Source organism: Eptesicus fuscus, chromosome 8 (assembly GCF_027574615.1).
Source record: "Eptesicus fuscus isolate TK198812 chromosome 8, DD_ASM_mEF_20220401, whole genome shotgun sequence".
Taxonomy (NCBI): Eukaryota; Metazoa; Chordata; class Mammalia; order Chiroptera; family Vespertilionidae; genus Eptesicus; species Eptesicus fuscus.
Window position 1 is genome coordinate 74,354,611 of NC_072480.1, and position 24,104 is coordinate 74,378,714.

The 24,104-nt window shown below is 46.3% G+C and overlaps 1 long non-coding RNA gene across 1 annotated transcript in view; it reads left to right on the plus strand.

Moving 5' to 3' along the window:
* The first annotated feature begins 2,563 nt into the window (after positions 1 to 2,563).
* LOC114232393 (uncharacterized) overlaps positions 2,564 to 24,104 on the plus strand; it is a 43,766-nt gene continuing 22,225 nt past the window's right edge. The window contains exon 1 of the long non-coding RNA XR_003618451.2: positions 2,564 to 2,615. This is a non-coding gene — a long non-coding RNA (uncharacterized LOC114232393). The remainder of the gene's footprint in view (positions 2,616 to 24,104) is intronic.

Sequence of the window (24,104 nt, forward strand, 5' to 3'; positions counted from 1 at the left end):
CAGTTCAGGAGTGGGGGGCACCGAGTTTCAGGTGCCACCCTCAGGGGTCTACTCTGTTAGAGCTGCCGATAAAATTTGGGGGCAAGTAAAGCTGTGGTATGTCGTCCATTGATAGTTCACACTGTAAATTAAAATACCCCAAACCAGTGAAGTCAGAATCTCTCAGTTTGTATACAGATTGAGCTGTGAAATAAACAGCGAGTCGCTCCCTAGTTCGTTCTCTCTCTCTCTCTCTCTCTCTCTCTCTCTCTCTCTCTCTCTCTCTCTCTCTCTCTCTTTTTGTTTTATACATCCACAAAGAAAACAAAAGGCTTTACTTGTATGTCTTTGCAAAGTTCACATCATTCAGGTGGGACAATCCTTTGCACACAAACATTTTGAATCTTTGTCTCCTTAGTTTTATTTTGTATTTGGGGGTGGGCGGGGAGGGCAAGTAAAAATTCCAGGGAGAAGGGCTGTGAGGCTGTGGCTCCAGTAGCTGCCCCAGCCTCTTAGAAGTGAAACACTGTTTAAGATAATAATAATTTTAAAGAAGGGTGCTCTCCATTTTTTTTAATTGGATAAAGCAATTTCTTTTAGATTCCTTGAACTCTCTCGGCTAGATTGAATGGGAGAACATTATTTATAGATTTCAGCATCATTTCCTGCTCGTGGCTATGAGCTATGGCTGTGCCGGATCCAGAATTCTGAAGGCCTCCCAAACATACGGAGACTTCTGTTGTTCCCGCTCCTTTCTCCCCACTGCTGCGGGGGCTAGAGCAGATTTTGGTTCACATCACAGTGTACAGTGTTAACTAGGTGACATATGGGTGGGGGACATTCCTGCTTGTCCACTGCAGCCCGAGGAGGGGGGGGCGTTTCCATAGAGATAAGAAGCAAAAGTGCTCTGTGCCACCTAATTGGTATGCATCCCCAGTTCAGGTTCATTGTGCTTGTGCTAATGACAGGGTTGTCTCAGTAATAAGGATGGTGCACTGGAGAAATTTGCTGCCTTGGTATATTTTTCCCTGGCAGAAAACTACTTAGAGACTGTAGTCAGTAAGAAGAGTGACTGGCAGGCTGAAGAGCCTGCTTAGCAGCATATGGGGGAAGGCTGGTGCTCTGTGCCACATGCATATGCTGCCATTAAACTCCAGCTTTGCGCTTTGTGTGTTCCTGGGCTTATGCCAGGAAGCCCACCTGCTGCAAGAATACTTGTAAAGCCCAACTCAAAAGTGATTGAAAAGCTACTAGAATAAACTGTAATAACACAGTGCTTCACAGATGGGACATAATTGCAAGCTAAAGTGTACAGCCTCTGCAGTAATGAAAACACGAGCCATTAAATTAAAATCATAAGGGAAAAAACGATAAAAGTCTGTTGATTTTTTTTTTTTAGTTTTATTGCAAAAACTTCAATTTTCCTGCCCTCATTAATCAAATACCATAAAACTATAGTGTGACTTTGTTCTGGTGGAGGTTCAGGCAATTAGAATGATGAATGTTGATGAAAATGATGTAACTTTTGTTATTTACTTGCTGGGATAACTTAAACCCTCTGTAAGCAGAGGCGCCCGATGCTGACACGTATCCATCAATTTGCAGATTTGAAAGAGCCTTTAGGAATTTGCCCTGAGTTGGAGGGGGTGGTTTTGTCCAAGCTCGTCCAAGGCAAGGGCGGCATAAAAGCGCAACGCTGGGCTTCTTGCTCAATCCTGAGACATGTGCCAAGTGAATCCTTTCTCCCTGGTCAGCCCACTCTTTTTCTAAATATTAGTAATTGTCCACATTTTTGGAAAATTAAGAGAGACTCACCAAACTGTGTAAACATATGAACTGCTTGAGCGATGTCAGTGCGGCTGTAATTGGCGGCGGCCCACGGGCTGGAGTCACCAGGCTGACATGTAATTAGCGGGACTGTGGAGTGGAGGAGGGTGGGAGGGCCATGGCCGCTGAATGGGCCCCCGCAGGCCGGAGCCCCGAGGCCTCTCCAGGGCTGTCTAGTGCCCGGAGGGCCCCTGAACCATTGTTCGGTTCCTTTCTGTGGGTGGGCCCCGTGAGGAGAAAGAAACATTTGTGCCACTGTCATCGCCCAAGTAAACAGCCTTTAAAAGAGTTTCTTTTTTTTATTTTTAATTATGCATTTCTTCGGCATTCCTCGTGGCAAAGTGGAAGAATTCCCATCCATTAAAAAAAAAAAAAGAAGAAGAAAGAAAAAAAGAAAACCAGCAACAAAGTGATAAATATGTTTTCAATTTACAAACGGAGACAGGTGTACAGTCTCGTGACATCTCAAGTGCATGTGTAAAGGAACAAAAACTGAAGTTTGGAAGCACAAGTGTCCCTTTTCCCCTTCCCTACCGAGACATCTGGGTTACTTCTCTCCTCTGAGAGTGTCCCTGGCTCCAGGGTCTCCTAGTCACTAGAGGTGCTGATGAGTCACAAAGCCCCCCCCCCCCCCCGCCCCGCCCCTCTCACAGTGGCTTTAGCTAAACCGGCTGCAAAAGAGGTGCATTGGCAGCTGCGTGAAAGCTCACAATTGGGTGGCAGGTTTGGAAACTAATAATAAACAGAAACGCATGTCATCGCACAGTCCCTGGCTACAGAGAGACTCAAAGGCACATGGAAAGGAGCAGGTGGGCAGAGAGTGACTGTTTAACCATCTGACTCCTTGCAGATTGTTCTTCCGTGGATGAGGCCCTCATACCCCCGATACCTGGTGCAGGTTTGTTCCCACGGCTTGCACCTTCAGTCACCACACTGCACACCTGGGGTCAGCCTCTCTACCTGTCTACCGAGTGAGAAGTTGATCTTCCCACAAGGGACCACATAAGGATTGCCTGCTGCGAATAGCCCAATACTCACGTTATAGTGGCCTTTAATCATTGGAGGCACTGTTGCTTTCATACCTGAATGTTTGCCACTTCCCGCCCCACCGGACTCACCCTGTGATGTGGTATTTGTATCCTGACTCTGGGGATGAGGACACTGATGTGCTTCTCATACTACCTGTTTCTTTCACTTTTACCGTCTTCCTTGAGAACCTCCTGTTCCGTGGCGAGATGCCCCCGGGTCTCTGCTGGGTGTGACGTCCCACGGTGGCCAGCTGGTCAGCCCCAGTGCTCTCAGTGATTCTGGCAGGCGTCCAGAACAGTAGGTCCAGAGAGGGCTGAATCTGATGACATTCAGGGAAGGAATTTCGGTTCTGTGAACTTAAAGAGGAAGGTGATGTTTAGCCCTGCTTGACTGTATTTTGGGTGAAGAACGCTTCTGTGAGCCTACCTGGGTGTGATCAGAGGGGAGAGCAGGTGCGTGCCTTCCATTTCCTTCATGGGCTGTGGCTCATGCTACTTGCTGCCTCCTGCCCTCTCCTCCAGACTGAAATATGGCCAAATTCATCCCCTCTAAATGCTGAAAGGGACATGCCCCTGTGTTAATCATGAAGGCAGAGTGGTATTTATATTGATGATTTATCCTACCTCAACTAAAGACTGATTTTTAAAAAAGCGTGGGAATGTCTGCTTTGGCTTAGACATCTGTTGCTGGACCCCCTTTTTTTTCCCTCTGAAATTTAGGGCAATTATTTTTTTGAAAGCCAGTGCACCACTTCTGAAGCAAAATGGAGTAATAAAAATTTATCTATAGGTGATGGGTAATCCATGGCAAATGGATGGGTAATCCATGGCAAATGGATGCTAGCTTACAGGGGCTACTGAAATCAGGGTAGTTTGTGGTTCTAGGGCCATTTACTTACATATTCTAAGTAAATGAGTAATTTTAGAATACCCAGAATCACGGGAGCCTCAATTTATTTTTTTCATTGTGCAGCCTGGCTTGCTGTATTGTGAATGGGTTCTCTGACTTGAAATTCTAGCAAAGGAGCCAGGCTCGAAGGACACATTTGTGAAGACCCAGGAAGTCATACATGAAAGCATGCAAGGCTCAGAGTGGCTGCCTGAGAGATCTGAATATGCCTACACTGCACAGACATTATGTTGGATATGTTTATAGCTATTCTTTAAGAATCTCTTTTGTGAGTGTGTTTCTCTTATTAAAAAAAGTATTTGCGAATGAGGTTTGGAAGCAATGAGCACCATCCTCAGTGACCTCACTCATACCCTGGAGGGTTGTTGGTGGCACATTTGGTTCTCTTGGAGCCTGGTAAGAACAAAGGCGTTGTTACCTTGACCAGCTCTGAGACTAATGACTGGCTTTAGTTGTTGGCTCCTCCTTTCTCTGCATTCCTTCCAATTCCTAAGCCCAGCCCTGGCCTTTGTGATTCAGCGGTTAGAGCATTGGCCCGTGCACCGAAGGGTCTCCGGTTCAATTCCCGGTCAAGGTTGCATGTGCTTGGGTTGCAGGTTCAATCCCTGGCCCCAGTCATGGGGGCATGTGGGAGGCAACCAATTGATGTATCTCTCTCATTTTGATGTTTCTCTCTCTTTCTCTCTCCCCACAACCCCCCACCCACCCTCCCTTCTAGTCTCTCTAAAAGTCAATGGTAAAAATATCCTCAGGTGAGGATTAACAATAACAACAAAAATGTTTAAATTCTAAGCCCAAACCAATGAGACGCTCAACGGTTGGATGTTAGCTTACAGGGGCTACTGAAATCAAGGTAGTTTGTGGTTCTAGGGCCATTAAACAATGGCCTCCCTTTACACCAGGGATAGGGAACCTTTTTTTCTGCCAAGGACCGTTTGGATATTTATAACATCATTCGTGGGCCATATAAAATTATCAACTTAAAAATTAGCCTGCTATATTTAGTCAAGCATTTAATTAACTCACCCCTAACGCCTTGGCAGGGCCAGACCAAATGATTTCGTGGGCCAGAAGTTTCCCATCCCTGCTTTACACCATTCACTTCCACCTTTGGTGCTGGGACTGATTGGCTCTCAAATTGTGTCAGTTGTTTTTCCTTGCCCTTAACAAGATGTTTTAAAAGAAAAAAAAAAGGGCAATTTTTTGTGTGTAGTAGAATGCTTCAGGGAAGAATGGGAGGCAACACAAATACAAATGGATGCTATTTAAAGAAAGGAGCAAATGGCCATGTCATAGATCTCTGTAAAGGATAACAAAGAGTTACAGATTTGGGTTTCTGCTGTAACATTTTACTAGTTTTTGTCAACTTGCCAGCTTATGGCAACAAAAGAATTGGGAAAATAATTGCTTTGACTTCTCAGAAGATGTTGCCCGTTTCTCATGTCTGGTGATGTACCCAACCTAATATCTTACATGTCCAAAAAATACCCCCACTGATGTAGTCAATCATTATATGGTCCCTTGCTGTCCCTTGGGGGTTCAGAACTATGGAAAATAATTTATAGAACACAATTATCTTCATCTTGGATTCCTGGGGCCATATACCTGTAACTGGGCTTGGCTTTAGACTTTGTTCTTTCAAAGGACCTGGCTGTGCTTAGCTATAAAAATCAATAACCATTCCTTGCCTTGGAGCCTCTCAGCTGATGCTTAATGCTGTTAGTCAGGTTGCCTCTTCCTCTTCCGGCCTCCTCCCCAACAGTTTGTCTACATCCTTCTCTGTGCGCAGGCCTCTTGATTCCGAGTTCATCTGTCCACCTTAAAAATGTCTCACACTTGCTGAGAAACTTTTTTTGCTCCTGGTTGGGCCTTGGTTGCACATGAAGCCACTTGAAGCTTCTGCATGGAATCAATGTAGTTATAACGTAAATGCAGAAATAATGTGTAAGGCCTTGTTTGTATCCCTGGGAGGTGAATGCATGTGTGGGAAATTCATCCAAGGAGCCATGTTGGGGTCCCCTGAGGTATTAACAGTGGCAGTTGTAAGCCATGTTTAATGTCTGAGGCTGCCCTCTGATAGCTTTGAGATTACTTATGACTCCCCCTTGCCTGGGGGACAAACGTGTCTCACTCTCAGCTCAAGGTAGGAGGTCTGCCTGAGAGATCATGTTAGAGCTATAGTAGATCCAGTTAAATTATTAAAACTTTTTCCACCCCATGTGACCAACCTGTCTGATCACAGTGGTCAGGTTGAGATGGCAATAATGCCTGGAGGGACCCCAGCCAGCACTGCCAGTGGCCCCTCCCACTTATTCCTGGAAGAAGTATGGTGTATCAGGTTGTGGAGTAATGAACCATCTCCTAGCCTCTAGTGTACCAACAATTACTGGGAAAGTGGCAAGAAAATGAAGGCTCTGAGACCCAGAAGATGCAATTCTGCTACCAGCTGAGCAGTTAAGTAAAGCAGGAAAGGAGTTTGAAAACTCTAATTTTACTGTTAATTTTATTTAAAAGGCAAATACCTTGCCTGGTCTTCATTTCTTGGTTGGCTGATCTGTGACCCCCAACAGTTATAGCGCCTGGCTCCCTCTCAGAAACATGTGCATGTGTGTGTGTGTATGTGCATATGTGTGTACTATATGTGCATGTGTGTGTACCTGCATGCACACATCTGTCAGTGTAAGGATAACAGGCTTCTAGGATCTTTCTGTGCAATCCTACTGCCCCCAAATCTCACTATCTGTAGTGGTTTGTATTTCCTATGAGATACACTCCCAGGTAGAAATCTGCAGGCAGGCATGGGTAGAGGGGGAGCAGGTGGCAGTGGGATGACAACAGACCTGGGAATTAGAAGGATTTGTCTACCCATCCCTGTGTGGTCCTCAGCAATTCATGCCCCTAGCACACAAGATGAGAGGGTGCACTGGGCTAAAAAGTATCGCCCAAATTCATGTCCTTCCCAGAACCTCAGAATGTGGACTTACTTAGAAACCAGGTCATTGCAGAGGTAGGTAGTTAAGCTATGATGAGGTCATGCTGGAGTAGGGCGGGCTCTGATCTATGACTGGTGTCTTTGTAAGAAGAGAAGACACAGAGAGAGAGAAGATGCCATGTGGAGACACAGACAGAGGGAAGACGCCACCTGACACAAAGGCAGATATTGGAGTGAACACCAAGGATTGTAGGGGCAGCCAGGAGCCAGAGGCACAGCCTGGCCCTACTGACACCTTGATTTTGGACTTCTGACCTCCAGACAAGTGAGAGCACACATTTCTGTGGCTCTAAGCCACTCAGTTTGTGGTGGTTTATTATGGTGGCTCCAAGACACTGATATAGAGCGTTGAGCAAGTTCTAATGCCCTAGAATGCAGAAAAGGAGTAGGGGACCCAGAAGGATGCTGTGGGGCCAGGTTGGGAGGGCTTGGGGAGCTGGGCAGAGGGGCCTCGATGCCAGCTGTTGGCAGAGGGAGTTTTGGGGAGAATCACAGGCTTAAGCAGTTGGAATGCACTGGGAAGACTGGCCACGGGCTGCGGAGGGCTCTGTGATCATCTGGCTCCAGGGGACAGGGCTGGGTGAGGGGGGCAAAACTGTGACGGTTGAGTCCTTTCTTCCAGAAAGGTAATGGTGGGGCCATTACCTTTCTGACATTAGTGAAGTTCCAGCCCCCCTCTTCTCCCTGCACTGAACACTGCTTCTCCAATATTGCACGACTCTGACGGGAGAGCAGCAATTTATTTTTCTTTCTTGGGTACAATTAGGCTTCCAACCAGGGTGAGCCGTTCCCTCCATCACAACTTAAGACAATGAGAATGTGTACGGGGAGAAAGTTGCCGATGGCGGCATCCTCGGGCCAGGCTTTATTCCAGAGCTCAGACCTGGCGGGGAGAGGCCCCTCTTTCTCCTGCAAGACAGGACCCGGAATGTGAAATGTCATTAGAGCCTCATTCCTCTAGCTCTGCTGCTTTTCAGAATAACAAAAACACATCAGTGGTGAGTTTCAGTGTTATTTTTAATAAAAGAAAACCCTTTAATTTACATATGTTTAAGGCTAAGTAAATGAAAATGCATTATGTTACCACTGTTCTACTGAATAATGAGCCCATAGGGTTCAGGAGAACATTTGCTTTTCAAACCTCGCACACTCCCCAGCTCAGGTCTGCCACTGGGCCAAGGGAGGGGGCACACGGTGTCCTCAGGGGCCACACTCAGTGTTTATGAGTTGGGTTAGCAATGCTCCCATGGAAGACTTGGGGACAAATGGATTCTATGTCAATCTGCAGCCCCAAACTTGGTCATGTAGGGCATAGTCATGTAGGGCATGCGCCCCACCAGTACTCAGAGCCTGTTTCCAGGCAGGTAGGCCTAGGGGCGGCAAGATGGTGCTCATTCCTCCCTCTCCTGAAAGCCAGGCTTGTGGCATTGCCCCTTCTACACTGAGGCAGTGCTGGCCAGAAAAACAAAGAAAGTACATACACACTCATGCACACACACACACACACACATACACACACATGCACAAACACTTACACCTACATGCATATACCTACAAACACATTTAGATGCACACATGCATACATGCACACATCACTTCCTCTACATTTTATTAAACAAACATGCCTTCTATGGCCTCATTGAAAAATCAGCATTTTCCCAGACCGTCATATGAGAGGCTGGCATTCCCTTTCCTCCTAAAGGTCCCCAGAGAGGACACCCTGAAGCCATGAGTCTTTTTGCAATAACATAGGTGAAGCATTATGCTCAGGGTCTGGTAAGTAGCACCCCCAGAAGGAAGATTATCTATTATGATTATTACTAGAGGCCTGGTGCATGAAATTCCTGCATGGGGGTGTGTGTCCCTCAGCCCAGCCTGCACCCTGTCCAATCTGGGACCCCTTGAGGAATGTCCGACTGCCCGTTTAGGCCTGATCCCACGGGATTGGGCTTAAATGGGCAGTTGGACATCCCTCTCACATTCCAGGACTGCTGGCTACCAACTTCTTGCCTGCCTGCCTTCCTGATTGCCCCTAACTGCTTCTGCCTGCGAGCCTGATCACCCCTAACCACTCCCCTGCCACCCTGATTGATGCCTAACTGCTCCCCTGCCATCCTGATTGCCCCTAACTGCCCTCCCCTGCAGGCCTGGTCACCCCTAACTGCACTCCCCTGCAGGCCCGGTCACCCCCAACTGCCCTCCCCTACTGGCCATCTTGTGGCAGCCATCTTGTGTCCACATGGGAGCAGTCATCTTTGATCACATGGGGGCAGCCATCTTGTGTGTTGGAGTGATGGTCAATTTGCATATCACTCTTTTATTAGATAGGATAGAGGCCTGGTGCACGGGTGGGGCTGGCTGGTTTGCCTTGAAGGGTGTCCTGGATCAGGGTGCGAGTTGCCTTGGGGTGTGGGGCGGCCTGGGCAAGGGGCCTGTGGTGGTTTGCAGGCCAGCCACGCACCCTGGCAACCCAAGCAGAGGCCCTAGTATCTGGGATTTATTTATCTTCTATAATTGAAACTTTGTAACCTTGAGCAGAGGCTTGGGCTGGCCAGGGTGTGCAGGAAGCTTGGCTTCCTCCATTTCCAGGGAAACCCAAGCCTCCTGTTCGCTCTGTGGCTGCAGCCATTTTTGTTGGGATTTATTTATCTTCTATAATTGAAACTTTTTAGCCTTGAGCAGAGGTCTGGGCTGGCCAGGATGTGCAGGAAGCTTGGCTTCCTCCATTGCCAGGGAAACCAAAGCCTCCTGCTCTCTCCGTGACCACAGTCATCTTTGTTGGGTTAATTTGCATACTTGCTCCTGATTGGCTGGTGGATGTGGCTTGTGGATGTGGCGGAGGTATGGTCAATTTGCATATTACTCTTTTATTCTATAAGATGACTCCTGCACTGACTTTAGTCCAAGACAAATACCTTCTTGCATTTGAGAATGAGAGGTAAACTGAGGGAAGCTCAAATTACCATGAAATTGAGTTTATTTAGGAATAGCAGGGGAATTGCAAGTCAGAATAGGCATGCTGTAACAAGCTTCAGGTCAGTCCGCTGAGGGTTGGGCTGTCTATATAGGCAAGGAGTACAAAAGGGAGTGTCCAGCCGGGTTTAAGCAAGAAGTTCATTGGCTTGAGGATAGGGAGAGATTCTTGGAGAGATGCTCATTGGTCAGGAGATAAATGTCCATCTTCTGTAAGTTAGGTATTCACAGCAAATCAGTTTCTCAGTTCTTAAGTTTCATTTTCCTGAGGGCAAATGCGTGAGGTTCTCCATGTCCCATCCTTGGTCCCATTTTAGACTGAAATCCTTTCACAGTCACTACCTCCAGGGGTGCATCTGGGCCTGAGAGGTGCCCCTTCCGGGTCCTCGGCCCCTCATTCTGGAGCACGGGCTGGATGTGGGAGAAAGACATTACTACCACTGAGGCCTCCCTGGGAGTTTCTTGTCACCTCCCTGGGAGTTTCTTCTGAGAAATTCCAGATGTGATCACTTTGGGAAAGGCTGCAACTTTGTATTCAGACAACATCACGTAAACTAAATGGTGACCCAGGCCTCACAGAGCTTCTTCATTCCCCTGGAGCAGGATGGTGGGGGCTTCCCAGAGGAGGTGGCTTTTGTGTCCAGCCCTGAAGGGCCACTGAGGATGCAGCCGGCCACCTGCTGGCCAAGGCGCAGCTGAGTGGCCCCCAGGAGACCCAGCCAGAGCTGTGAGCCAAGGCAGGACTGTCCCCTGGCCTTTCCGTGACATTTAGCTCCTCTGTGCAAGGACACTCTTTTTTTCTCTCTGTTTCTATTTTCTCCAGTTAATCAGGTGACTTGAAAAGAAGTGAGATAAGGGTATTGTTTGCACTGACAACACCCTGATGATACTGTCTGAAGAGATCAGAGGGAAATGTTCCCTTTCTGAGCGATAGAGTCATTAGGGAGACCTCTCATCACCCCTGCGCATCTAGGTTAATTACCACAGAACCTGGAAATGACAGCTATAATTTTTCGCCAGAAAGTACCACTGTTTTTACTGTTGAGGCAATAAAATGCCCATGAAAGTGCTTCGAAGGACCCTATTTTGCAGTTCAATGGTGTGATAATTTTAGTAGAATGGCTGGCCATGCTCCTATTTGGACACTGTCTTGTGCATTTGATTAAATTTGGGCTGCAAGGTAGGAACTGGACTAATGAAATCCATTCCTATCTCCCAATGGCCCATTGATCATCAATGAATAAGCAAGTTTATCTACCGCAGCGTCTCACAGGGAAACGGACGCGTGGCATCTGCCTATGTGTGTGGCCACCTTGGCGTGATCTTATTTCTGTTTGGGAAATCATATGCAGACATTTACCAAACAGCATAAGATAATATGCTTCTGGTTTTGAGTTATCATCAAAGTTATGGCAAGGAATGCCATTCAGAGAATTTGGATGGGTGGTTCTATTTTAGACCATTGTTATGTTTCTTTTAAAAAAACTTGTGTAAAATAGTCTATTTGCATTGAGATGTGAACAAAGTGTGTAGTATACATACCAAAATTTCTCATGAAGGGACAGATTGCTTTTATGATGGTAACATTTTTTATTTTTGCTTCTTTTTAAACTAGATAGAACTTGAAATGATTCATTTTAAAACCCGATTCCTGGATCTACCAGACTGTCCATTGGAGGTGTGCTGTGACCTTACACCTGACATTCAGTGTGTTCCTCTCTTTGCTCTCTCAGGGTTGCTTGTGCTAGTTTTGATTACAGATAGCCTTCAGCACATGTTCAGTATCTTATGAAACTCAAAGGGGTTGGAGAAAATGCTAATTGAATCTTCCACTTCCTTCCGACTGGCCCTTTTTGTTCATCCCTTTCTTTGTTTAGACACTGGTTGCCTGAGCCATTCCTAAGCATGTCCTTATGGGGAGCTGGAGAGAGTGTGGAGCTTTTGGGGTAAAAAACCAGAGGCTGGGGCAGGGGCGAGGCTGGAGAAATAAGAACATGCCTTCCTGCCAAATGGCTGGGTTCTCTGCACAGGAGGTGCCTAGAGCTAGCTGGAGAGGAGGATTGTGATGGTAGAGAAAGAAAGGACAGCCTGAGGGTCTGCCCTAGAGAGTGCTGGTCAACTTCCCTGGCCTGTGGGGGCATCTTAATCAATGCAAACATTACTTCTTTTAGAAAGTCTTTCCTGTGTCTCCATAGCTTTATCACAACATCTGTGATTACATAAGCCATGCCTGTGTCTCCCATAGATTGCAGGCTCCGTGAGGGGGAGCCATGCTTTCCTGTGGTGGTGTCCCCAGGAGGACATAGGACCTGGCTCTCAAATACCTGCTGGGGGAGGGGGGGGGGGGAGTGGGGCAAGAGGGGAAGGATGGCTCATGTTGCAATGTGGTTTGGCTCAAGAGCCTCCCAGCAACCTTCCCCAAGGATTTTGGGCTGATACTAGAATGCCCTTTGAGGGACCCCAGCCCTGAATGTTTTGAATTTTGAAGTAGGTGACTTATCAGGATGTTTTGTTTGACCTGTAAGGAAATCATCTCATTCGAGGTTTGTGGGGCCATTTTCCAAACCAAAGGCTAAATGTGCTGCTAAACTCATCCTTTACTCCATGAAGTGTAATGTCTGGGAATGAGCTAATTCGGGTTAGGAGCAAAGTCCCCCTCTCCACTTCCCTTCGGGGGGAACTGTACCTGTCAGAAACATGATAGAACTGTCAAAAGTGCATGAAATCCGCTATGCAAATGGTGAAACAGAAGTCACAGTTCCTTTTGTTCTGTGACAGGGTAAGAATTTCAAACCTTTCATCAAAGAGGAAATAAAATTCCAACACTTACACGTTTTAATAACGGGGGACATCCCCCTTTCCACTTCTCATAGCCAATAGTTAGTTGTGCGGAGCTGATTGATTGCTCTAACCCGAGACGACAATTGGCGGCAAGTAGCTAAGTCTGCTGCAGTCTGGGCCCGTGAGATCAGAAACATTAGATGGGCAAGCACATTTTGAAATATAATACGGGTCCTAATACTCTGTTCTCTGGGACTCTGCCCGGGTCTTGTAGACAGCCAGGCCCTCCTTGCAGAGTGGAAGTGCTCCAAGACCTGTCTTTGTATTCACTGCTTCCTTAGTTCTATTTACTCACCTGTGACAGAACCTCTTTGGTGGCTTAACCAGAGGAACTTGAGGAAGGAGCTGGAAGACTGATGTGCTGGTCAGAGGAGTCTTTGGTTTCCAGGTCCTAGTTGCTCCCTTCCCCTCAGTCCTCGCCGGGGACGCTGCTCCATCTCTGGGCATCTGCCTGTGTTCCAGGGCGGAAGAATGGGACCAGAGCAGGATAAAGGATGAAGGCTGGCCAGTCACCTCCCCTGCGTATTCCTTGGAAGACAATTATATTTCCAGAGTCGCACCCTGAAACCTCTGCTCCTCTCCCCCACCAGCCTGGGCCCACGGCACAGCTTAGCCACAAGTGCATCGGGGGTCTTCCCTGTACCAACTTAGACTTCAGACACAGAAGGTCCCTCAGAAACTCCACCTCTTGAGGTACCAGCCCCTGACGTAACCTTTTGAGCAGTTTCCCTGTCTTGAAACTGACTCTGAAGATTGAGACTGTTACGTGTTTGCTTAAGAAGCTCTGACAAAGTCAGCCTCAGGGCAGGTGTCCTGGGCATGCTTCCCGTTAGACTCATTGCTGGGTGACCCACATGTGATCTCAGGGTGAGGAAGCCACGCAGAGGTGGGGTGGGCAGAACCAGAAACCAGGCTCTGCTGTCTTCTCTCTCCAGGGAGGTCTGCCCTGCGTAGGGAAGGATGGGGGAAAGCGGCTTTCCCCAAAAGAGGCCACCCAGGGTGGGGGGAAACCTGCCAGGGCTACCCTTTCTCGGGGTTTCACAGCAGGGCCATCTGGGGGTCCAGAGGCACGTTCTAGGTTGAACCTCAGGTACCTGCTTTGTGATGTTCTCTGTGGGTTCACCTTAAGCCTTTAGCCAAGTCTGAACATGCTGTACTCATCTAAGTTCTGCTCTGTGTCCCTGTTGGAGCTGCATGTTGAACAACAGTGTTCCCTTTGGAGTCAGCACAGGGTCTCATGAGGGAGAGATTGCAGGGATGGAGTCAGCCTTTCTCTTCTCAGCACATTCTTTTCCCAGCATGATCTTGGAATTTTATTCAGGAGCCCATTGTCTCAATGTGGCAGCGAGCAGGGATATCGGGCACGGGGTTTGACCATGGCCCTTACACTTCTGTTTTCAGGCCCCTGCCTTGGAGAATTTGATTCCTGAGGCTGGGTGAAGACCTGGGCACATGCATTTTTGTCAAACATCCCAGGCATCTCAGACTCAAGCTGGGGAAAAATGCACTGGGCTGAAAGTGCCACAGGTAATTCTAATGGAGACTCAAGATTTGCATCTTCTGGTGAACAATCAAGACCTACGGAGATGCCAGGACTGCCCAAGGCCCTGTAGTTGCAAACAGGGCCTGGCAAGGACCAAAGCAAGTCATCTCCGATCTCCCACACATCATGTGTCTTTTTCCTCTCCTCTCTGCTCTCTGCATGGTCCCCTTCTGAGGTGGACCTTGGGGCACACACTGTCCTCGGCTGTCATGTAGCCACATGGAGTGGGGGGTCCCTTAAAAGCAGGGCTGCTGGACAAACAGCCAACATCTGTTCAGACACATGTGTCTGCTGTTTAGGACTCTAATTCCCAAGTCCCTCCCCGCAAACATTTCTGCATATTTCCTGTGTATTCACCAGGAAGATTGGCAGCTTTATGCCATCCCACCAGCTACCCCTGCCTTTCTGGCACAGTTGTGGCCTCTGCCATTTGGAGTCAAGTCCTTGACTTGATGGACCAGGTGCTTGCACACCCTGTACTGTCTGAGCCCAGGTGGGCTGCAGCTGTACTCAATTCCATGCTGGCCAGTGGAGGGGATCCCCCTAACACTCTTGGTCCTCTTGGGGGCTGGGCTAGTTTCTCACCCTAGATGGACATTCACCATAGGGATGTGTGCCTTGCCTTGCCTGCCTGAGCCCTTTTTCCATTTCCCTCTCAGGTGCATGCTCACAGAACCCCCTTTCTTCCTCATGGTGGCTGTTAGTCAGCTCAAGCTGCCACATCAAAGTACCATAGACTGGGCCATTTAGCCAACAGAAGTTTATTTCTCAGTCTTGGAGGCTGGAAGTCTGAGATCAAGGAAGGCACCGGCAGGGTTGGTTCTTCCCGCAGCCTCTCTCCTGGGTTTGCAGATGTCCATCTCCTCCTCGTGTCCCCATATAATCTTCCCTCTGTGTGTGCCTGTGTCCTAATCTCTTCTTATAGGGACACCAGTCATTTTGGATTAGGGTCAACCCTAGTAAATTCATGATGACATATTACCTATGGAAGACCCTATCTCCAAATGTTGTCACATTCTGAGCACTAAGGGTTAGGACTTCGACGTATGGGTTTTGAGGGGGACACAGCTTCCATCACACCATCCTTGCCCCACACACATGATAGTAGAAAAGGAGAGACTTTAGTACCCAAAGAGGTGGCGGGTGTATTTTTTGGTGAACTCCAAGTCAGTACCATCAGTAGAGTCTTTTGTTAAGGAGACATCATGAGTTTATCCTTGTGAGTTTAGCAGTCTTTGTCAGCCACATCTTTAAAAATATATATATATTATTGATTTTTTACAGACAGGAAGGGAGAGGGAGAGTTAGAAACATCGATGAGAGAGAAACATCTATCAGCTGCCTCCTGCACACCTCCTACTGGGGATGTGCCCGCAATCAAGGTACATGCCCTTGACCGGAATTGAACCTGGGACCTTTCAGTCCGCAGGCAGATGCTCTATCCACTGAGCCAAACTGGTTAGGGTGTCAGCCACATTTTAAAGAATAAGAATATCACTTTCCATTGTCCAGTACCTAAAGTATCTAAGGAAAACCTCCAGGCTATCATTTTCTTTTTAGGTTTTCTATATATTTTCAGAATTTAAAATCATCATAAGAAACTAGAATCATTAAATGATTTTAGTTCAAAAAATTGCACTGACAACTGTGGAGCCCTGGTCATTTAAAATCAACATCTGCCTTTTCAAGAGTGTTTTTGAGTGTGTGTACACGCCTCAAAGCACCATCTCCTGGTGATCCCCCAAATCCTGCTGGTGCCCCCCCCCTCCCCCACACGCACACACACACACACATTAGACAGGGATCAGGGATCAGGGATCATGATGGCCTTCCTCTGACACACACCTGTCATCAACCTTTGGTGGATTTGGGGACGGAAACCTTTCCCACAATTAAGGAGCACCGAGAGAATTAACCTGCTTCTTGTAATCTTGTCAGAAATGCGATACAATAATCCAGCTATTGACTGAAATTTAGCTCCGTTAACTCTGCTTCCGCTTGCTCTCTGTACCTGCTGCCTGATCAGAGATGACGGTGTAATTGACTTTTGCTATTCACAGGGCCTTGAAGTAGCTTTGGTTTTTGGCTGGGTGAGATTGTCATAGGTTGGAGGTGAAAGAAAGCTAAAGTCAGGATTTTTTTTTTCCTAAACCCTGTTTGGCAGGCAGAGCTGTCTGTGGCAGCACCAGGCTCACGGTGGTACCTGGGGAATCTGGGCATCGTCTGGCACATCATGGTGAGAGATGCGCACCTGCCAGTGTTTTCACATTAGACGATCCCACCTCCCATCTCAGGAAGGTTCTGGAAAATGCCTTGGTCTAATACGCTTGATGAAGAACAGGGCTCTCTATTTTTCCTATGACAACTTAGGGCTCAAAGATAATTTATGAAGCAGAATTTCTGTTGACTTTGATCCTTTTAGGTGGTTAAGTACTAATAAAATGAGACTAAGCTGGCTTAGATGTCTCACAGCTGGTGCTCAGAGCGAACCAACAACTGAAATGCATCAAATATTAATCTCTCTCCTGGCAGCCTTCCCGCTCACAGGAAGTCATCACACGGGTGCTGTGAAGGACGGACTAGGCGGGGCCGAGTGTCTTCTTGTGTTGGGCCATCCTCACTTGTAATCTCATTGCTCCTTCCCCTCCCACCCTGGCCTCATTTTACAGATGGTTTCCTAGGCACAGTTTCAGTAAATGCCCAGCTTGGACAGGCTCCACGTGGGAGTGGGATGGAGAACCAAGACTGCAACACCTATTCTCTCCCCACTGCACCTTCCTCAGGAACGGAGCATGAATCAAGTTGGATGATCCTGGACTTGTGTGCCTTTTATAATGTCTGTTTCCTAAAGAACATTCCACAGGTCAAAAGAGGTTTTGTGTACCAGCCAAGCTGATTTGTTATGACTGTTGGAACTCTTATTTTTTTCTCCTAAAGATAATATTTTAGGACTTTTTTGATAAAAGGGTTGCCAGGGTTAGGCTCCTGGGAAAACAGGTTCTGAGACCCAGATTATATGGGGAAGTTTACTGGGAGATCTTTTGAAAACAGCTTCTGTGGGGGAGTGAGTGATGCAGAATGGGGCAGAGGGAGAGGTTGGAGGCTCCAGCCAACCCTGGCAGGGCTCTGTGCCAGGGTCACCCATGTCTTCCCACACACTGAGATCATCCCTTGTCCTGTTCTATCAGCTGGTCACGAGGGACCCTCCCTCTAGGGTGACTGAGGGGAGGGATTCTAGTGCTGTAATGGGAGAGGGCATGGGGCCAGGCTCCTGCCCTGGGTGTGTCTGATTCGACACCCCTCATGCTTGGATGGGTGCCAAGGGTCTGTGGACCTCAGGACTTGGTGAACCTGACCATGCCCATTTGACATCCAGGGCCCCATAGCACACCAGGTGCCTTTTCTCAGATGGTGTCTAATTCTGTGCTGTGGATGGCATGGCATTGCTCCAGAACCCTGGGGTCCAGGGTGTGACTCTCCCGTTGGTGGGCTACAACGCAGCATGGCATCTTCCCACCATGGATACCTGTAGTACTGTCGGGTCCCCCAGGAGGCCCTGCAGCAGGCCCCTTTCCTTCCCTGGGCCCTGCCCATAGCTGCCAGCTTATTCTGTCACTAGGTCAATGTTGGAACCACGTTTCCCAGTCTTCACTATGCTGCTCCCAGAGCCCAAAGAGGGTCCCTGATCCTGGCTACTTCTATGTGGCAGAAGATGTGAGGGATGATAATTTTCCCTTTACTTTGGAGGGAATGTGTCTGCCTTAAATCTGAGCTAATCCCCAGTGTTTATCTCCACCCTCTGGAGCTCTTGCATCTTCCTATGGCCTTCAGTGTGCTTCTCAGCTCCAACTCTTGCAGTCTGACACCATCAATATGATAGACCAGTGGTTGGCAAACTCATTAGTCAACAGAGCCAAATATCAACAGTACAACGATTGAAATTTCTTTTGAGAGCCGAAAACCGACTTCTGCGCATGGGCCACAAAGTTTCAATCACACTGTACATGTGCGCCCGCACATGGTATTTTGTGGAAGAGCCACACTCAAGGGGCCAAAGAGCCGCATGTGGCTCACGAGCCACGGTTTGCCGACCACTGTGATAGACCAATGTGGGGTCCTGCTTGAACTTAGACAGTCCAAGTCTAGTAGGACCCCCTCATGGCAGAACACAAGCAGTTAAAACTGTAGAAGCATTTTGCATCCATCCTACATGAAAGTAAGCTGCCTTGGTCTACGTCTTGTTAGGGATGGAAATAAGGCACTTTCTAGATGGTGGCTTTATCTCATGTTCCTGAAAACCCAGAGACATTCCTGGAAGAGATTCCACAATCGGCACAGCAGCTGCAATGGGCTGCTCGTTGGCTGAGTTTGCAGCTGCCAGGCTCTCTCCAGTTTCCTGTGAGACACACTGGTGAGTAGGTGGGGGTATAGCAGAGATGACCACCCTTACATCCTTGAGGTCCTCGGAAAGCAATATCGTCTTTGATCCCTGACTTTCTCCACTATGGAAGTTCTCACCCTACAGTCCAGGGAACCACATATGTCCATTCCAGTGTTACAGAATACATCCACTCCAGGTACACACAGGAACTGGGAAAGTTACCATCATGCGGAGCTGTGAGCCCACTGGTCCTGCTGTGAGCCAGATAGGGCGAACTCTGTTTGCTACCAGCTCCCATAGGGCCCACCCTAACCAGGGGCCATACTGATGTTTTGTGTCTCTAGATATCAGTGCTAATTTAGATCCCCAGTCCTCTAAGTCCTCTAAGTGACTGCATCCTCTCCTTCCGCTACAGTATAAGTTACCCCAGTAGTGGCTGTTGGTCTATTTTGAAAATGGAAGAACTAATTACCATAGCATTGGATTTTATAAGAAAATTATCTATTGTGTAAGCCACAGAGGTTTAGAGTTTATTACAGCAGCTAGCCATACTGCAATTAATACAAACACATTCTAAGTGCTTTAAAAGAGGCTATTACAACAACCTTATGACTGATTCCCTGGGAGGGATTCAGAAGTGTTGAATTGAACTCTTTAAGCTGGTTAATTAGAGGATGCTTGCCACACCTGTATGCCAGCTAGCACTGGGGACTCAGGTGGCATCAGTATAGCACGTGACGAATCTTATAGAAGCCAGTTAGAAGGATGCCGCACCTTCTCCAACGTCTTTCTGTTGGCTTCTCCTTAGTCTTTTACCCAAGCTGGGTGTCCCCAGCATAGTCCTTCTATCCTCATTTTTGACCTGATGCCACACAGCCTTCCTTGCCCAATATAAGCATTTATCTTACCTAGTTTAAGTCCTGGCAAGGATTTTCCAAGCATCTTTCTTCTTTGGCGATTGTTCTGTTCTTCTAAACCCATCATAAAAATTTCCTGTTGCCACTTACTGTAAAGAAAGCAGGGATCTTGAAAAATGAGAAAACTTAGGGACCTGGGTTTCCATTGCAAAAAGTACACTTGAATTGTTCAGGATTATCCAAGAGAACGACATGTCATGCAATTTTATATTTGACAACATCTCCATTTAAAAAAGGGAATGTGGTTTTTTTGTGTTTTTTGGTGTTTTTTTTCCCCGAAGACTGCTATAGAAGTATGTTAGTATAGAAGTATACTAATTTGGTTAAATCTGTTAGCTTGTATCTCAAATTTTGGTTCAAAAATACAGTTCTTTGATTAATTGAGGAATTTCTTACAGAATGCCAAATTTGGACTGGCCTTTTGGGTAAGACTGAGTGCCCTGTTTGGGGCTGCAGTTGTTCCAAAGAGGGCCGAGCCAAGCACAGGTGGAGGGCAAGAAAGTGCGGTGAGCATTGGTCATCACAGACTCCCTGCCGATTCCTTTTCCCTTTGGCTGGGCTTCCCAGCACACGAATAGACAGGACTGGCAGAATGTCCTGGTTAAAATGATGTTTCCTTTGTGGCTTCTTTGGCTGTGTTATTAATGTTTGATGCTCATTGTGTGCCAGGATTATGAATATAGGAGGTGGTGTGAATAACTAGCAGAAGCCTGGCTTTCATCAGTTTAGACCCAAAAATCTCTGTAAGGAGAATGGAACACAGCCGAGCTGGCAGGGGTGGAGAAGAGCATCCTGAGTCATGTCAGTGGTGCCTCTTGCTTCGGAATGAATGCAACTCGGAAGAACATGCAAACATTTGGAGCAGACAAGTCACACACACACACGTGTGTTAACCTGTCGGTGATCTGGAGTGAATGTAGGCCCTCTGAAAATGATTTCTCCATAGTTAATGTTTTGATTTAACTCAGTGTTCACTAGATTACTGCTTCTCAAACTTGAACATGCACACAAGTCCCTAGGTCTCTTATTACAATGCAGACTCTGATTCTTTTCTTTTCTTTCTTCCTCCCTCCCCCACACTTTTTTTTAATCCTCTCCCAAGTATATTTTTCCATTGATTTTTAGAGAGAGTGGAAGAGAGAGAGGTGTGGGGAGAGAGAAACATTGATGTGAGAGAGAAGCATTGATTGGTTGCCTCATGACCGGGGATCAAACCTGCAACCCAAGTGTGTGCCCTTGACCAGGAATTGAACCTGTAACCCTTGAGTGCAAGAGCCCATGCTCTAACCATTGAGAAACACCGGCCAGGGACAGATTCTGATTTTTTTTTTTTGGTCCAGATGGAAGTGGAGACTAACAAGCTCTCAGAAGAAGCTGCTGCTGTGGGTCTGAGACCTGCACTTGGAGCAGCAAGGCTTTGGGCCCATTGCCTAGCTGAGCCACTGGCTGGCCTGGCCCACCTCAAGGCACCTTGGGGGTTCTCCCTTGCTGCAGCTGGTGCCTCTGACTCAACCTTGGCCTGTGGCCAGCTGAGCAACCTGGTCCTCCTGGGCTTCCCTGGGTCTTTCAATGGTAGTTTGGTTCCTGGGACTGACTCAGCATCCATCTGTCCAACTTGTTCAGGGAACATGTTCCCTTCTGGTCCTGGGCTTTCAGAATGTGGACCCCCTGCCATGAGGCTGAGGACTGTGGTGATGGCTGCTTAGTTTTATCTATAGTCCTTGTCTTCCTTCAGGTTCCCTGGGGAATAAAACCGAGGGTGAGGGTGTGAGTGCAGGCAGGCTATTCCGGAGGATGGTGAGGGGGTGGGCACTGAGCCCTTGCCTCTCCTACAGTCTCCGAAGAAGAAAATTACCAGTCTCTCAATTGTCCAAATCAGAAAATGCACTTTATTTTGTTAACCATGTTCTAATCAGTCTTAATCTCATCTTCTAAATAGCCCCAAAGTCCACTTCTCTGACCCTTCTCCTTCACTGCCTATTTCTGGCAGCCTCCAACTCTCGTCTGGACCCTGTGTGTTTCCTAATTGGCCTCCTAGCATCTGTCAGCCCCCCTCAGGGCCATGTGTCCCCTCCTGAAAATGCAAATTTACCGCCCTTCTCCTTGCCCTGGAGATGAATGCTGAAATCTTCAGTGTGGCTTAGAAGGCTGTGTCATTGGGTCTTTCCCTCTTCAAACCTCATATCTCATCACTCACCCTCTCTTTTCAGCAATCATCACTTACTGTAGAACCAACAATAACGAGATTATAATGGTAGCAACTTCTGATATTATAATAGGAATGACTACCATTTGTTAATTTCTCACTATCAGGCACTGAGCTAGGCCCCTCTCAAATATTATTTCATTTAGATTTTTACAAATGCTCAGTGTCACCTGTATATAGTATCTTTGAAACTTTGACATGGAAATTTTTAAAAATAATTTTTTTTTAAATATGTTTTTATTGGTTTCTGAGCAAGGAAAGGAGAGGGAGAAAGAGATAGAAACCTTGATGTGAGAGCATGGGACAACACTCAACTGAGCCACACTAGCTGGGCAACATGGAAATTTTTAAAAATCATACAAGGTGGTGCAGCTACTAAGTGGAAGAGGGAGATTCACATCGCCTGTGTTTCAAAATAGTATAATGATGTGGGTCTTCAAGTAGTATGATGTTGGTGTGTGTGTGTGTGTGTGTGTGTGTGTGTGTGTGTGTGTGTGTTTCTTGCAGTTTGGATGTGTTGAGTTGAGAAAGAAAGAAGACCACAAATCTTTATCTTGGAATTAAAGGCATTTTGTGTATTTTTGTCCAACCCTGTCAGTTAGACATCTTTATCCTAGATATAAGTTTCAGACTCTGCTCCATGCAGAAGGGTCAGGCATTTCCAGATGTCTTTTCTGATCCACACAGATTTACGTGTGTGTGGTGTATCTTACATCTGGAATTAATGTATGTGAGTGGGTAGAAGTGAAGTCACATGAGTGATGCTTATTTGCTATATAGGAAATCTGGTTGAATGGTGTATTGACCTAAAGAGTGAGAATCTTATTTGCTTTTTAAAATGATTACACTGAAATATGTAATTTGACATTCATTGCCATCAAGTTGGATGGAGAAAAATCTCTCTTTAGCGTTTGCTCTCTCAACAGAAAAAAATATATGGTATAGCACTGTCAGATCTTTTTGGATCACTTGTTCTTCTTACACCAGCAAGTGGATGTCATAAACCATTAAAAACCTCCCTACTGCTGCCCTCGGTCACCTGATTGACAGCATGTGTGTTCAATGACACCTGACTGTCTTGTCAAAATCATTATTTCTCAAAGATATTTATTGGACAGTTCTATATTTTTACAGGTCTCCGTATATTGGCTCAGTTGTTTTGCGTTATTTGGTAAGTGATAGAAATATCACAGCATGTAAATTCATGTTGTATTATAAACAATAAGCAACAGAACTTTTGTCCATGTCTCAGTAAATCTTAGGGGTCTTCACTCCCAACGCTACAGGTCTCCTCCTGTGAATATAGGTTTTGGAGGTGAAAGTGAAAATGTATCCTAGTTCAAAATGAATTCCATAAATCATGACCCAGTGAGAGGAAGGTATGTTAGGGGAAAATGTATTTTGAAATATGTGAGAAACTTTTCCCTTCTTTCACTTTCAGCCTGAATTTAAAACAAACAAATTCTTTCTATATGTATAGTTTAACTTCAGGAAGAGCAAATTTCCAGGTGCAAGGAGTGGAGAAGTACAGAAGTGATTTGTAAAACACAGGAATTAGCACACACACACAAAAAAAATGTGTAAAGAAAACACCACAGAATTAACTGATGTCACATTATACTTGGAAAAGCCTGCAGTAACGATGCATTAATTCGGCACCTCCATTGTGATTGATAGGAGGATGTGCAAACTATTTCTATTTATGATTCATCCAAATTGCTTCCTTCTCACTGCCTACGGTCACCCACAAAAAAAGGGTGACTCTCTGCTTCTCCCCTTGTTTCTCTTCCTAAATCCAAGAGGTGTGCTATAGGATTTGTTGGCTGTTTTGTTTTTCCAGAAAAGGAGGCAAGTATAGGCCATGAAATGATGATGAATTTTCTCCTCTCTTTGCTATTATTTGTGTTGCAGTACATAGAACTCCCAACAGCCTACTGCCCTTGTCTACTCTCACCAAATTCAGCCTTTTCCCTTTAAAAAGTATTTTCCTCAATCCTATATATTCATATATATGTTTAAAATTTATTTTCTGTTCTTAAACCTTAATCTCATTCTATTCTTATATTTTTCACTTTTATCTTAATCTTCTCTCTCCATCTTTTGAGCTTTCTATCTCAGTGGTTTTGGGTTTAGCTTTTATTTAAATTTCATCAACCATATCTTATTTTTAATACTTGTTTCTTTTTAAAGGTGTATACCCCACATGGAGATATAGGCAAGAGCTTCAGACTCACACAGTTCAAACACAAAACTTCTCTACATGAAATTCATAAAGATGTTACCCTATATTTTCTTCTAAATGAGAAAAAAAAATCCTTTCACATGTAGGCTACTAATGCATTGTTTTTGTATATGGAGTGAAGTAGGGAGCCCAATTCTTGGTTTCTTTGGATTACCAGTTGTTCCATTTTTTTCTTCATTCTACTACAATGCCAGCTTTATCCGAAATCAAGTGTCCACATATGTGTGGATCTGTTTCTAGTATCTATGCTCTGGTCCATTTATTT